This window comes from Nymphalis io, chromosome 30 (assembly GCF_905147045.1).
Source record: "Nymphalis io chromosome 30, ilAglIoxx1.1, whole genome shotgun sequence".
NCBI classification, from domain to species: Eukaryota; Metazoa; Arthropoda; class Insecta; order Lepidoptera; family Nymphalidae; genus Nymphalis; species Nymphalis io.
The window spans coordinates 822,501-838,663 of record NC_065917.1 but is presented as its reverse complement, the minus strand read 5'-3'; the positions used below and the strand labels follow the sequence as shown (position 1 = coordinate 838,663).

The 16,163-nt window shown below is 38.4% G+C and overlaps 1 long non-coding RNA gene across 1 annotated transcript; it reads right to left on the bottom strand.

Moving 5' to 3' along the window:
• Positions 1-3,598: 3,598 nt before the first annotated feature.
• On the bottom strand, positions 3,599-4,002 carry LOC126780166 (uncharacterized). Its single transcript, XR_007670449.1, has 3 exons — positions 3,897-4,002; positions 3,735-3,817; positions 3,599-3,651 (listed from the first exon to the last, which is right to left on the bottom strand). It is a non-coding gene; the product is annotated as an uncharacterized LOC126780166 (long non-coding RNA).
• Between the last annotated feature and the right edge of the window lie 12,161 nt (positions 4,003-16,163).

Genomic DNA, 16,163 nt, shown 5'->3' with positions numbered 1-16,163 from the left:
AGCCGCAACAGCGGCTCGAAGTTGTGAGAGGTCACCTGATTCCGAGGTTCATGCACGGTCTAGTGCTAGGAACGATATCGGATGATCGACTCAGAATGCTCGACATTGAGATCCGGGGCGCAGTGAGGAAGTGGCTAAGGCTTCCACATGATGTGCCTAAGGCCTATTTCCACGCCGAAGTTAAGGCCGGTGGCTTGGCGATCCCATCGCTACGGACAGTCGTTCCAAACCTCATCTTACGGTACGGACGGCTGGCTTCGTCGCGATGGTCTGCTGCCAACGCTGCCGCCAGATCCGAAAGGATCCGTAAAAAACTCAGCTGGGCCAAAAAGCAGATAAGGAAATTCACCAGGGAAAATCCGAAAACCCAACTAACATCTGTGGAGCAGTATTGGCGGGAGTCTGTATGCGTCGACGGACGGCCTCGAACTTCGAGAGTCGTTCCGGAATCCGGCCTCCACTAAGTGGATAAGGGAGCGATGCATGCAGTATAGTGGTCGAGACTACGTGCAATTTGTGCACTGCCACATTAACGCCCTCCCTTCCCGATTCCGGGCATCACGAGGGCGTCGATGTATCAAGACAATATTGCTCCACAGATGTCTGTGGAGCAATATTGGTGGGAGAATTTGTATGCCTCAAACGTCGAGAGTCGTTCCGGAATCCGGCCTCCACTAAGTGGATAAGGGAGCGATGCATGCAATATAGTGGCTGAGAATACGTGCAATTTGTGCACTACCACAGTAACGCCCTCCCTTCCCGAGTCCGGGCATCGCGAGGGCGTAGATGTATGGGAGAGTCGACGTTGAACTGTCGTGCCGGGTGCATGCTCAGGGAGACGACGGCTCATACCATACAGCAGTGCTTCAGAACGCACGGCGGCCGAATCTAACGCCATAATTGCGTCACAAAAGTCATCGCCGAGGCGTTGGTAGAAAAAGGATGGACCGTGGTCGTGGAGCAGAGGTTCGTGACCTCAATAGGGTATCGAAAGCCCGATATAATCGCTGCTAGGGGCGGGGCTGGAGTGATCATAAACATTCAGATAGTCTCGGGTCAGAGACCGCAGGACGACGCTCATCGTGCGAAACGTAGCAAATACAGGAAACACGCTGAGCTAGTCCAGTTGGTGGCTGATAGACTAGGGCTATCTGGAGCGGAGAGTGTACGTGCCACCTCATGTACCGCCTCCTGGCGCGGTGTTTGGAGCGGCGTTTCTGCAAGGGAGATGCACGAACTCCTCGGGCTTGAAAAATCCATATTCGAGCAAATACCAGGCCTCGTTCTGAGAGGTTCACACATTAACTGGACCAGGTTCAACCAGATGACCGCAATCTCAACGGCGTCGGTTGAGTCGGGTTTCTACAGGACCTTCACGGTACCGGACCCACATTCTTACAGTATGGGTAGATCCGCTATGCAGGTATCCTCTCCAGTATCAACTGCGCTCAACCGCTTGCAACACCAACCTGTACAATGCAGCCACGGCCGCGGTCACTAGACGGGAGTAGGAAACAGCATGGTTACTCCCGGGGCCGACGACTCCCAGCTAGTTGGGCGCTCAGCACGACATTGGGTGAACGAAGGCATGCGGAAAAATACCCAAAACGACATCTAATTAGTCGACAAACGACATCTAGACAAGTATGAATGGATGAATGAGATTCCTGCTGCCCCTAGTCTTCTACTAACTTCGCCTCTCATCACTCAAGGGCATGGATCAGACAAAAAAATTAAAATCTTGGAGCGTAACGTAACCTGAGTAAATATGTAAGTAGCATTCATAATGATATAGCGGTTGTTAACATTAATATAAAAAATGTTATTTTATTTTAATTTAAAATACACATTTGCCCTAATTCCCCTACATAGAGATAATTTTTTGAAATGTGATATCACCAGAGTCAAACATTTAGTTCATAATATAACTAACTTTACACTACAATACATTCTTCATATATTCTTGAATCATGTTTAATGAATTTGTTAATTAAACGTAACATGCACACAAACGCCATCGTTGAATTTTTACTGTTTCATCTTTAAGCTAAAAAACTTTTTATGGAAAGTAATCATATAGCTGTGTTATAGTTTAAGCAGCGTTCGTAAAGCCGTTCGCTAATCAAGTTATGTTGCAAAATCTCCAAGACTAACATTTTATTGTTACCGAACTATATATAACCTATGTCCGTACTGAATATTTAAGGTAAATATTGGAGAACGTTTATAAGTTTAAAAGAATGCATAATACATAACATAGTTATTATAATATACACAAAAAAAAAATATTAAAATTATGACGTTTCATAAAATTACATATAAATATAAATTACATAATAATACAATATGTCAGCCATTCTCCTCAAAAAGTTAAAAGTTAACTGACTTCTATCTTACTATTGATCAATTTATATGTCAAATATGTAGTTTGATGCAACATGAGTGTTGGTTTTAAACTTAGACATAATTGTAATAACATAAGATAAAATAAATAAGCAGGATTAGAGCAAACCATGAATGCAGCGTCCAGTATAGAAAATGAAACTGATCATTCAGCATAGAAATAAAAGCAGTGCAAAGTGGCTAGCAGCAGCAGCTTATTGGACATGCAGCAGTTGAATCTTCAACAAAACAGCACAGCAACAGCTCCATCTCAGCAAGAACTCTTCGGCTCATTAATGTTATTATATTACTATTGTAACATAATAAAAACCTCTCACCCTGAAAACAAAACATCTTATTAATTTCTTAGATAAATATTAGTTCTTAAGAGTAAAATAGAGACAAGTAGAAAATAAATTATTAAAATTTAATACATATATATAAAACTGCACAAGCACCACTGAATTTCAATGTGCTTAATTTATGTTTATGATTTATCTCACACTTGGTGGAGAAGAAAAACATCATGAAGAAACCTGCATGTGTCTAATTTCACTGATTCTGCATATGTGTATTCCTAATCCTAACTATGACCTGAGCGAAGCCTCAGGTAAATCGCTAGTCAACTTATGATTGAAGTTAACATTTTAGGCACCAATATAGGAAATATTTTTACTTAATTAGCAATACAACAGTATAAGAAAACAAGAACAATATTAAAATAAATAAAATGAAACCTTTAAATTTTTTTAAACACTTTAAGATTCAATACAAGAGGAGTAAACCCAAATAAACAACTTTGATACCGATATCATTGGTCGATATCATGTAAAATCTATAATTACTTTTTTTTATATTGTAATTCACTATGGATTCGTGAAAAATTGGCTTTTTCAATGTCCGCGAAGTTGTAATCGGAAATTCGAAAGTTAAATTAATGTGGTTATAATTAGTTAGGTGAAATAGTTTTGTATTATAATTAAAGGTAAATTAATCAAGAACTGTTTATGGCGCATAATACAGCAGAACAATGAGAAAATCGCATGCATTGTGTACCTTTACTCCGATTGGATTATGGTATAGTATGCTGTCAAAAGCAAAGTTCAATTTTTGTTTTAAATATCAAAAAAAATAATTAAAATTAATACTGAACCGTGTAGGATTTTGATTAATAATGTAACTAATGCACCAACTCACCTGTGGGGTGTATGAGGATATCAAAATTGGGTAGTATGTGACATAACCACGTGGCCGGTTTTAGTACATTGACTGAAATTAAAACAAAACTATTTTATATGCCACGATAAATAAATCGGATGCATTCATTAGGCGAATACAATTGTTTTACTTACGGTTCGGCATCCGGAAACCCGTTAAATATTTGAAATAAAATTGATGACGTAGATAATCCTCCGTTATGTTATCTGGATATAATCTGAAACGAATAGAAGGATATATATAACGTATAATATAATGAATGCTAATAATAAACGATATTAACTGGTAATACTTACAAATTTAATGACATTTTACCGTTATAAATTACAAAGCGCCGGTTACTGGTAATGAATAGTGGTAACGATAACCAACCGACCACTCCTAATCTGAGGTAAAAAGGAAATGAACCTACAAAGAGGTCACGAAAGAGAACACCTCCAGTGACCAGTCGAAAACGACGAACGATGCAGTGCTGCCAACCATCAAACTTTATAAAATCGATTTTAGTTGATGGAACAAATATCGATTTACTACTCGAACTTTATTTAATAAAACGATTAAAATTAATTTCATTAGGAGAGGTTCATCGTTAATAAATATTGAATAACACTTGTATATAAGAATATTAGACATTTTTTTCTTGTTTCACATTTTTTAAAGTGCGTTTTTTCCGTAGTCTGGTTTTAATTTTTAAACTCATTTTTTTAGTAGTTGCTTCAATTTTTTTTTTTATCTTCTTCTGCTTCGAGTGCCACTCCGACTAGCGAAGGTTGGCAGTCGGCTTTGAATACTCATTCTTGTTCTTCGCGAGGCGAAAGTGTTCGACCGCATTCGCGATTCCCGTCCATTCTCGGTTGTTGCACAGCCAGCACTTTATTCTGCGACCAAAAGCTCTCCTTCCGGCAACCTTTCCCATCATAATGAGTTGCAAAAGTTATTATCTTTCATACCTAAGCACGTATCCGAGATATGCAACTTTTCTTTTCTTGACAGTCTCCAAAAGTTGCCATGTCTGGTTGACGCGTCGTTGGTTGTTGGTTTTTTAATTGTCCATGCTTCGCACCCGTAAAAAAGTATAGGCCAGATGTAACAATGTAAAAGTCGTATGCGCACAGGGATCTTAAGTTTGCGATTGTAGATTTTTTTTTAATCAGTATATCTTACTTATCTCTACTAATATTAAAAATGCGAAAGTGCCTATGTCTGTCCGGCTAACATGCTTTCATGGTTAAACCACTGAACAAATTTTGATAAAATTTGGTACAGAGATAGACTAGATCTTGGAAAAGAACATAAGCTATTTTTTATTGCGAAAAAAGGCTTGACAGGGTTTAAATAGGATGCAATTTTGTATGGAAATTCGTCATTATCGAAGATAAAACCACGGAACTTTGTATTTACGCACTTGATAAAAAGTAAATAAACATTACTTCCTGCATTTATTAAATTTCGACCCACATGGGGATGAAATAAGAGATAAAAATGTACAAACAAATCTGTCAAAATTTTAATAAAAGGATGTTTACGGAAACGTGTATAATTAGTAAAATTACGTCTTAATTATATACACGTCGCGTGAGCGCTAATCGTTACTTCATCAAAATAGGTTGTCTATCAAAAGTTATAAAAATGTAATGTTCATATACATATTTTTGTTGTTATAATATATGTTGCTAATATCAGCCAATAGATGGCGGTGTGCTAAATACGCCAAATTCTAAATTGTCGTGTCCTTGTTCGTTTCGTCTGATTGTTTTTTTCATTCATTTAATTATTACACTGACTGAAAGAATAAATACTTTGTGGCTTTAGGTTGCAATTATTAATTCGGTTGTAATTTTGTTCTATTCTTTCTAAGTTAATATTTTGTTTTTAATTTTATAGATGTTTACTTAAAAGTTAGACACATAGAATACAATAAATAAAGGTTGTGTCTTTTGTGAATATATGTTACTTCTGCACGCTTTACCACAGCTAAAATATGATAAATTAACATATTTATTCTTATCCTATTTAACTGGAGTTTCGATTATGACGTGGGCGAAACGCTAGTTAAATATATTTCCGAATGAATCAACAAAAATATAAACAAATACTGTTATTACTATGCCTAGAAGAAAAGATCAAATAATTGCACGTTACGAAGATAGTTTATAAAAAGAAATAAATATGGCATAATATACAAATTCTTTTTAAAAAACGATTGTTTATTTATTAAACATTTATATTAATTTAATAAAAAAAAAGAAAATTTCAAAGATTACTATTTTACTCGCCCGTCGCCTTTATAATAAAACTAGGATCACAGTGAAATTTAAAAGAACGCCTGATTTTACGATTATTAATTTAAAACGAATATCGATTCGACACAGATAAAGTAAAATGTTTTAAATCACACGTTAATTTCATATCTCATGTTGGTAAAATAAGCAGTTAGCGTTAGTTTCTTGCGGTTGGCAATGAATTGTTAGACCCGTTAAGCCCGTTTGGACATTTGAATTTCAACATTACGTTTAGTGTTAGTTCCTCATAATTCCTTAAATGCATTCTTTCACTTTCACTTTATATCTTAAACGTTTCCATTACAAAACGACAATAAATATTATTTAATTTGTAAGTAGTATCAATGAATATCGTATATTATCAGTATTTAGTATATTTAACTATGTGCTTATATTTAATATGTGATTTTTTCGTTTCTTTTTTTTGTTTCAGATTACGTATATCGGATTATTACTATGTCATCTATTTCATTTTAAATATATAAGAAGTTTTTGGTTACGTTGTTACATTGTAAGTAAAACTAAATTGTATTCGTTTAATGGAGGTATATCGATTGTGATATTTAATAAATTCTTCGTTTAATTACATTCTTGATAATAAAAGCGGCCACTTGGAATATCTTACATATTGCCCAATTTTGATACATTTAAGCATTCTTCAGGTGAGTTGATGCATTAATTACATTATTAGTTAATATCCAATATGTTTCACTATTTATTTCAATTAATATCTTGATATTTTAAACAAAACACATACATTATTAAAAGCTAAGCTCAGTGCTTAGATTTTAATAATGTACTAGATGACTTAGGTTGAATCCTAATGTGTTTGGAATACTTAAAGACCTAATTTCATTAATATTATTATTGTTCTCGTTCTCTTACTCTTTAATTGCTATTTAAGCAAAAAAGCATATTGTGGCATTTCAAATGAAAACATTAATTACTTCTTATCATATAAGTTATTAGTAACATTTTAATGCTTTATTTTTATTTGTACCTGTGTTTGTTTCATTCTCAAGACATAGTATTTGATCTAGTATATGCAGGGCAGGTAATAAATTGTTTTGTTTACAGGACAAGACTTTATGATATTACAGTAGTAATATATCAGTTGAAAAGTTCTTGCTGGGATGCAGCTGTTGGGGGCTCTGTTTTGTTGAAAACTAAATTGCTGTTTGCTCGCCTGCAACTGCTTGCCACATTGCTCTGCTTTATTATCATACTGAATCAACATTTTCATTTTCTCTTCTTGATGCTGAATTCTGGGTTTATGCTATCCTGCTTATTTCCTTTATCATTTATTGATGACTTAATATTTAACTTTGATGAGGAGATTGATATTTATCTTAGTGTACTGCAGAATTATTCGCGTATAAGGGAGTTGCTTTCTATTTTCGAATAATTAGAGATAGTTATATATGAGATAAGATGCGGATAACATGTCGCTCCCTATTTACCTTTTTGGGTTCAGTGTGGTGTGGCGAACGCGACACTTACCAGATCCCTACAACCTATATAATTTATATAAATAAAACATTATATATATAATCATATAATATCGTATATATTTTTCATACATAAAATAATAAATGTAACATAAATACAAATATTACTATAACATATGTACATATAACTGTGCTATATATACTATAATACTTTATATACTTATATAAATTATATAATAAATACATATTATATATTATAACATACACATGTAATACACAATATAAATATTAACACTTTAAAATCATATAAATAATTAAAATAAAATATAATAATTTATGTAATGTCGGACGGCAGTCGCCGCGCGATCGTATAATAGAAATGTCTATTCTTTGATTATATACCGTTACTTTGAACAAAGAAACGTAAGCGCATCGGCTCAGTAGTCGGCCGCCTTCCGCCAACCAGTAGAATCCTAGATCTCGTACTGAACGCACGTCGCTTCTAGTTTGTAATTTGCTACACAATTTTGCACCTTAAGTGTTTGTAATAAGTCATACTTCCTTCTTGCATTAAAACTTATCTTCATACTTCGTTCTTCTCATTCTACTCTGTGCTGTGCCTATCTTTATTTTTGTTATTTCTACAAGAAATAAATTAGTAGTGAAAGAAACTGTTTTAATCAACCTTATCTACAACATCAACCACAACTCCGCTACAGTGGTAAGACGTTCTTGTTCTACTTGAAGTTCAAATGTCGTCTAATTTTTATATTGATGATTGGAAATATTGGTGTAATAAAACACAATTATTTTGTAATTATTAGCAACTGTGAGGTTGCCGCCCCCGTTTAGGCATTAGACGCGTTAGTACATTTTTTTTATTTCTGACTGACACGCCGTGAGGCTTGACTCGGGATTCTCTGAGTAATGCGGTGGTAACTTCGGAATGAGATTCCTCGCAACAGTCTCGATGATTGGTCTTTACGGAGTCCTTCTAGTCTAGCGGTTTTTTTTTTCCATTGGGACCTTGTGGTTCAGTCTGCGGATGGCAATCTGGGTATTGTTGCAAAAAATCCAAAGAAGAAAATTTTGGGCTAGAAAGGAACCATCTCAATCATCAAGGATAACATCTCCAAGGCAGGAGGCTAACTGATCCCGAGATATATGCCGGTCTGATGCTAGAAAGGATATCGGATGAATAGATTCGGGACACAGTGAGAAAGTCGTTGAGGCTGCCACAAAACGTGCCGTATTTCCATGCTTGGCTTGGCGGTCCTATGGATGCAGACAGCCTTTAGAACCTCGTACTATATCTGGTACATGTTTCATTATTTTAATAAATTTGTTAATATTTTAAACAATAAATAAACTTTGCTTTCGACAATATACTGAATGCCATGGTTTAATTCTAATATGCTTGTATCTTTTAAATGCTTCATTTTATTATAAATAGGTATAAATAACTTTATCATTCTTTTTTTATTACTAATTAAGAAATTAGTTTCCATATTTTTGAATTTTTAAAATGACCAATTTAATAACTTTAATCACATAAATAATTATTTGAAATTTACAGTACAGTGCAGAAACAGCCTGTTAATATCCCAGTGCTGGTCTAAGGCCTCCTCTGCCTTTTGAAGAGAAGGTATGGGACTTATTCCACCACAGTGCTCCAATGCGGGTTGGTAGAATACAAATGAGGCAGAATTTTAATGAAATTAGACACATGCACATTTCCTCACAATGTTATTCGTCACTATCAAACATGAGATGAATTATAAACACAAATTAAGCACATAAAAATTCAGTGGTGCTTGCCCGGGTTTGAACCCACGATCATCGGGTAAGATTCACACACTCTTACCACTGGGCTATCTCGGCTTCCTAATAAACTTGTAACTCCTAACACTATCTCAAACTGTATGCGTTCGTAATCGACCGAATTTAATTAAGATTTACACGTTCTAACCATTAGGCCATCTCGGCTTTTTTTAAGTATTTATGCAATACCTGTTATAAGTATTTTTTTTTCACAGCACTTGTCTTGGTGAAGTCAACTGAAGAGTGCTTGCTGAGATGGAGTTTTTGGAGGCTCTGCTGTTTTGAAGTCTTGCTGCTGTTTGTCTAGACAACTGCGACTGTTGCTTCTGTTGCTGCTGTTGATGCTGCAGCTTGTTGCATGCCACTTTGCACTGCTTTTTCTGTTCTGAATCGACAGTTCCGTTTTCTGTTCTGGATGCTGCATTAATGGTTTGCACTTTCTTGCTTATTTCAATTAACTATTATACGTCCAATTTAAAATACTAATAATTATTTAGTTATTTAATAAGCACACTAGCAATATACATGTATCACACAGTCACACACACATATAAACAGTTTCTGATATGAATATTAATTAATAATAATAATAAATATCCTGGGACATTATTCACACTGATTCCAGATTAAGCTTGTACAGAGCTCGTTCTATGGAAACCAGACAACTGATATACTACATATACTACTTTTCTTTTGTAAATACATACTTATATAGAAAATTACACAAAGACTCAGGACAAACAGACATGTTCGTGCACACAAATGTCTGTCCTGCGTGGGAATCGAACCCACAGCCATAGGCGTGAAAGGCAAGTCTCTACCAAACATGCCAACCGGCTCGTCAATTATAAGTGTACTTAACTTCATAGATTATTGCATGAACATTATTTAATAAAAATTGTGCCGTCAGGAACAAAGTTCTTTGTAATTTTCAACTCAAAACATGTTTTAAAATTTTAGTGTTTAACTGTATTATTGTTAAACCAAAAAGCACAGCCGTCCTTTCTTTCAATGCAAAAATGTTAAGTACCAATTTAAATTAATAAATTACATTTAATATTTTAGTAATTTATTCAAAATTAAAATTAAAAACAGTTATTAAAGTATTATATTTTATTATTATCTGCCCAGAGAAGAATCGGCAAAAGAAACTCAACGGTTTTTTTTTATATTTTTATTATCATGCCTTGAAATTGTTTACAAATTTTATAAAAAAAGTATAATAAAAATAGTAAAAATATAGTCGGAAGACGATCGTTTCATAACCAAGGTGTTCTATCATCTATAAACTCGCTAATTGTATAAGTCAAATAATACTGCAGGGGATCGTAAGCGCGATGTAATTCAGACACTCTTTTTAGCTGGCCATCTTTGCAATGCAGTATTGTATCTCTGGATCCTTTGTAATCTACTCATCACTGAATAGATTATACCATAGCTATCTCTTCAACCATTCGTCCAAATTATATGCAGTAGAAGGGAAAAGTTTTTTGTTTTAAGCCAAGTGCTTAAACGATAAGTTTACTTATTTTGATAAGAATTCATAATTTTTGATAATTTGACCAACGAACAACCTAATGATTTATTTTCTTAATATAAAAAATAGCTTTTTGTTACTTAAATATAAACTTGTAAAACTGATTTTCTTGTAGGCATTATCAAACTCTACAATTTTTCTCTAGAACTCAATCGTATATCTCCCATCGTTTTCGTTGGACCGTTTTTCCTCCGACTTACTTTGCAAATCTATATACAGCATTCACAAATGATATGGCTTTCTATCGGTAAAAGAATTTTCAAAATCGGTTCAATAGATCCAGGGATTACCCCTACAACCTCACAAACTTTACCTCTTTATAATATTAGTATAGACAATCAAAAAGCTGCCACATACAGAAGATTAAATGATGAATGACAATTACGTACGTCAGTAATATTATTTTCGTTTTTTTCCATTCGTTCCTAAGAAGATAGATCCACACAGCCTAATCAACTTAAATGCATGCCAAAAATAGTCCTAACTATTATATTTATTAAAGTGTAATATTTTAAACTTTGACAGCTAAAAATGAATAATGAAAGGCTTTTTTTACAAATCATATCATAGATATACTCATCTTGAATAATTTGAAAATCCATGTTTAACTTGAAATGACGATGAATAAAATATTTGTTATTTTTTTAAAGGTTTTCTGTGATAAAATAACTTTGTCTTGGTTGATTCCTGCACGAATAATATTATAATAGTGTTCATCTGAATAGCAATATTATTGGTCGTATAAATTGATGAAAATTTGTGTACTCAAAATTTTCCAAGTTTGTTCTAATCGTTTTGAAATGATTTTTATAGTCTTAAAAATTTTAAAGCTTTTAAAGTATCATTACAAAAATATATTTTTTTACGATCCGCCCAATACCAAGCGGAATTAGGTAAACAACGAAGAAAAGGAACCACGAACGGGTCGTGGCCATCGTCGCCCCTGCGGTCGCTGGCGCTCCAGCCATCGAGGGTGTGGCCAGGGGCAGGGGGTGCGTGCTGGCCGTCGTCGGCGGTGTAACGGTCGTCGCCGTCTACGCGTCGCCCAGTTGGAGTCTCGCCGAATTTGAGCAGATGCTGGTGGAGGTCGAAACTCTGATCGGACAAGCAGCGCCCGCACCGGTGTTGGTCGCGAGGGACTTCAACGCCAAATCAACGGCTTGGGGTTCTCCTGTGGCTAATGCCCGGGGTGAGGTGCTGGAGGAGAGGGGCGATCTCGTTGGGACTGGCGGTCCTCAACAGTGGGTCAGAGAGCACGTGCGTGCGGCAGCAGGGCGAATCGATCGTGGACGTTACGTTCGCGTCCAACGCCCTGGCCCGCCGTACTCCAAATTGGAGGGTCGAGACTGGCGTGGAGACACTGTCGGATCACCGATATATTCGGTTCGATGTCTCTGCGTTGGCTCGTTCGGATGTTCGGCCCACTGTTGGGAGAATGGAAGGTCGTCCGCGTTGGTGCCTGGGTCGCCTCGACGGACAGTTGGCGAAGGAGGCGACCATCGTCGAAGCCTGGGGGGCCGGTTCCGACCCGGCCTTCCCGATCGACCAGGAGGCCGACCGGATCAACGGCGCCCTGTCTCGGGTGTGCGACGCGGTGATGCCTAGGGCTAAACCGCACCCGCCATGTCGTCGGGTGTACTGGTGGCGTCCGAAGCTCCGTTGGCTGCGCAAGGCGTGCGTGGCGGCACGGCGCCGTTACGTTCGGTGTAGGAGACGAAGGGTCCGCGATTACGACGCGATTAGGAGGTCTTCTACACCGGATATAAGACCGCCTGCCAGGCCCTACAAAAGGCCATAGCACAGGCCAAAGAGGCGGCGTGGGAGGAGTGGCTGGAGACGCTCAACAGCGATCCGTGGGGGCGTTCGTATCGGGTCGTGAGACAAAAGCTCCGACCCTGGGCTCCTCCGCTGACCAGCAGTCTCCAGCCGCAGCTTCTGGAGAGGGTAGTGGACACGCTCTTCCCCGAGCGAGAGGAGGCTCCTGCAGGCTCTACGGGGCGCCGATATGGGCGGACGATCTGAGCGCTGTGGCGGGAGGAGACCCGCGAGAGGGTATTCGCCGAGTGGTCGGAGAGACTGGGTGTCCCGGGTGCTAGCCGGGACCTCGCTGCGGCCATTCGGCCGGTGCTGAAGAAGTGGGTCGAGCGCAAGCACGGCCCACCCACGTATCACCTCACACAGCTTTTGACCGGCCACGGTTGTTTCGGCCGGTACCTGTGTGAGGTGGTATCCACGGCTGTGGGAGGGGACCTTTCGCTCCGGTCCTCGTCGAGAAGATGAAGCGAAGAGATCTGGGCGGCAGTGTCCGCGTTCGGTGACACCGTTTTGTCGCAAAAAGAGGCGGCAGAACACGAGCGAGAGGACGACGTCGACTCGCTCCCGCAGAGAAGGAGGAGACCGGGTCGACGGCGAAGGGCCTTCGCGGGCCAGACGCTGCCTTGAGTGCATTGAGCAGGTGTGTGTGGTTGGTGGCGGAGCCAGTTTATTCATCCGCCGCGGGGCGTCGAGCCCTGACGCCCAGCCTTCAGTGGCAGACTCGGGGGAGTCCATCACGGTACTGGACGGAGGCAGAGAGGAGGGAGACGTGCCCTACCATCCTGGCGCGCTCTTGAGGTGGGTTGCCTTGTGGCGACGACCGCTGGCGGGGTTGCGGTTGTAAGTCACAACGTTCCCGTGACCCCGCCACCTTGCGGAGAGGCGGAAATTCTGGTGGGTAGGACGGGGCCTTCTGCCCCGTGAGGCCCACATACTCGTCCCGGTCCCCCCGAACCGGGGGGCAGGAGTAAATGCCTTTCCTCCCCAAAAAAAAAAAGGTAATGTCCGTGTCAAATTGCAAGACTGCGTGAGAACAATTAGAGACGTTTATTTTGTGCCTGATCTTTCAGAAAATTACTTTCTGTCATTTGTTTAGTGAAGAAACGTTATAAAGTAACATTTAATGACCAGAAATGTATTGTATGTGCTGAGGAAGTCGAAGGTGTGAAGTTTTGGCAACTGCCACTCTTAGGATTGGTACACACAGACTTATGCGGACCAATGCCAAAGCAGTCTGTTGGTGGTGATTTTGATTTTTTGATATTTATAGGCGATTTTAGTAGAAAAACATTTGTTTATTTTTTGCATAATAAAGATGAAGTTTCAAAGTCTTACTGTATAATGAAACTAACTAAAAAAATTAAAACTCTTCGTAGTGACAACGGTGGTGAATATGTTTATTCTAAATTACAGGCTTACATGAAAGAATGCAGTATCAAACATCACACAACGGTCCCATATTCTCCACAATAAAATGGCGTGGCAGAGAGAGCGAACAGGACCATTGTCGAGGAAGTCAGTTGTATGCTGAGGGATGCCTACCTGGACAACAAATTCTGGGTGGAAACTGTAAATACCGCCGTGTCTCAAAAACCGGACAAAAACTAAGGTTCTAATTGGATAAGTACCTGAAAAAAAATGGAAGAATACAAAGGTAGATGTTAGTCATTTACGTGTTTTTGGCTGCATTGCCTATGCTGTTAGGCAATTAGTGTTTCTAATTGCCTAACAGCATAGGCAATGCACTGGATCCGAAATCCAAGCAGCATATTTATGTTGGGTACTGTGAGGATACTGAAGGTTTCGATTATTGGATCCTGATAAATCATATAAGTTTGTCCAAGTAAGAGATGTGATTTTCTAGGAAATTAAATTTCTGACTAATAAATCACATTTTTGATTTTGAATTCATTGAGTTTTCTCAAAATGATGCCTCGGCGAAACCTGTGAGTGTTGGTCATGACCCAAATCAATCCTAGATGGTGACCGGTACTCACAGCAAGATGAACGGCCTCAGCCGAGCTAGTCTGAAATGTAGCAGTACGCATAGCAACAAGAATACACACGCCACGCATGCCTCATTATTTGACGTCATCCTTTGAAACAATGAATAACTCTGAAAAGAACTGTTTATTTGAAACAAGAAGCAGCATGCAATGACGTAGTATGACGTAATGTCAAGCTCTTAAAAGAGCTGTTTTTATAGTTATAATCTTCACATAATAATCTTCGCTTCAATTGGTTTCACTTCTTCAATGAAAACGACTCAACTTGTTGACTTCTTGAAACACGTCTTCACTCCACGCGCCGCTCGAACTGACTGAACGCGACGCCGCGGTAAAACGAGTATTTGTAGAATCAGCCGAGCATCGATAGAGGGGAATCAAGCGCGGGAGGAAGACGCAAAACAGGTTTTTACGCGCCAATCAAAATCCCTACTTTTAATGTAGACGCGCGCATTTGTTATCATTTTTACATTTTTACAACTTACATTTTTCTTGTATTCTGATTGGTACATTTTACTCCACTTTTTGTATATATACTCGTACCGTTTTTCAATAAAGCATTCCACTAATTCCACGATACTCTACTGTTCTACAAGAAGAAGTTTTATTTACTGCTACAACGTCCACCTCCTAAAGAACCATCCACCGTAAGACCAGAGTTTTCTGATGCCCAAACAAGAACACGGTCGAGTATAATTACAGTAAATGTTTCAGACAGTGAGGTAGACACCACAAATAGTTCTGCAGATCCTACTTACGTTCCAGGACGCTCGACACTGGATGAGATGACATTAAATTCACCAGAATATGAACATCTCGATGAGGCTGAAATATCTGTCCTGTTGGTTAAAAAGCTGTACATGTAGCGTGTCAAGCCAAGTTCAAGCTAACAGAACTGGCGAGCAGCACCGTGTGTAATATTACACGCGGTGTATTATTTCATATAACTTGTCAAATTTGGCTCATATATTGAGAGTTGCAAGATACATATGTGTTACAAATTTCATAAATATACTTCAAACGGTTATTTAGATATTAACGTCCAAAAATCGTCATTTTATCATTGTCTGACCTATAGATCAAAACTCTAACTCAGTTCCAGGTGACCTAAAAAGTTCAAATTTTGCATCCAGATTGGTAGTTGGGTGAATAGAAAGGAATAAATCCAGAAACTAGTAAATTTTTATCATTTTATTATAATTTTTCAATTAATTAATTCTATTAGGAACACTTGCAGTGCATGTAATGTAAAAACCAGCAATCAAATTTTATGACAGCCGGTTCGGTTATGTAGATTTTAGATCTTCATGCGAATATATAACGAGTGGAATACCACACTTAATTTTCTTTTAATCTAAACATATCAGTTTTAGTACTTATAACTAAGAGTATATTCGACATTCGTATTTATTACATTAATAATAATTGAGCAATTTCAAGAAAATTGTACCGTAGGTTTTCGCCGTGTCCCAGTTGAGCCCAACGCGAGAAGGGGTTCGCGCACTGAACGGACCTTGGAAGTGCTGCCTACGAGAGAGCCAGAGAGCGCCTCCGAAGACCCACCTGACGATGAGCCACGCCGTATAGCACAAACCCCAGTCGGCTCGAACGCGGCGCAAGTACTCGAAGATCTCTTTCGGGAGATTGAGAGACG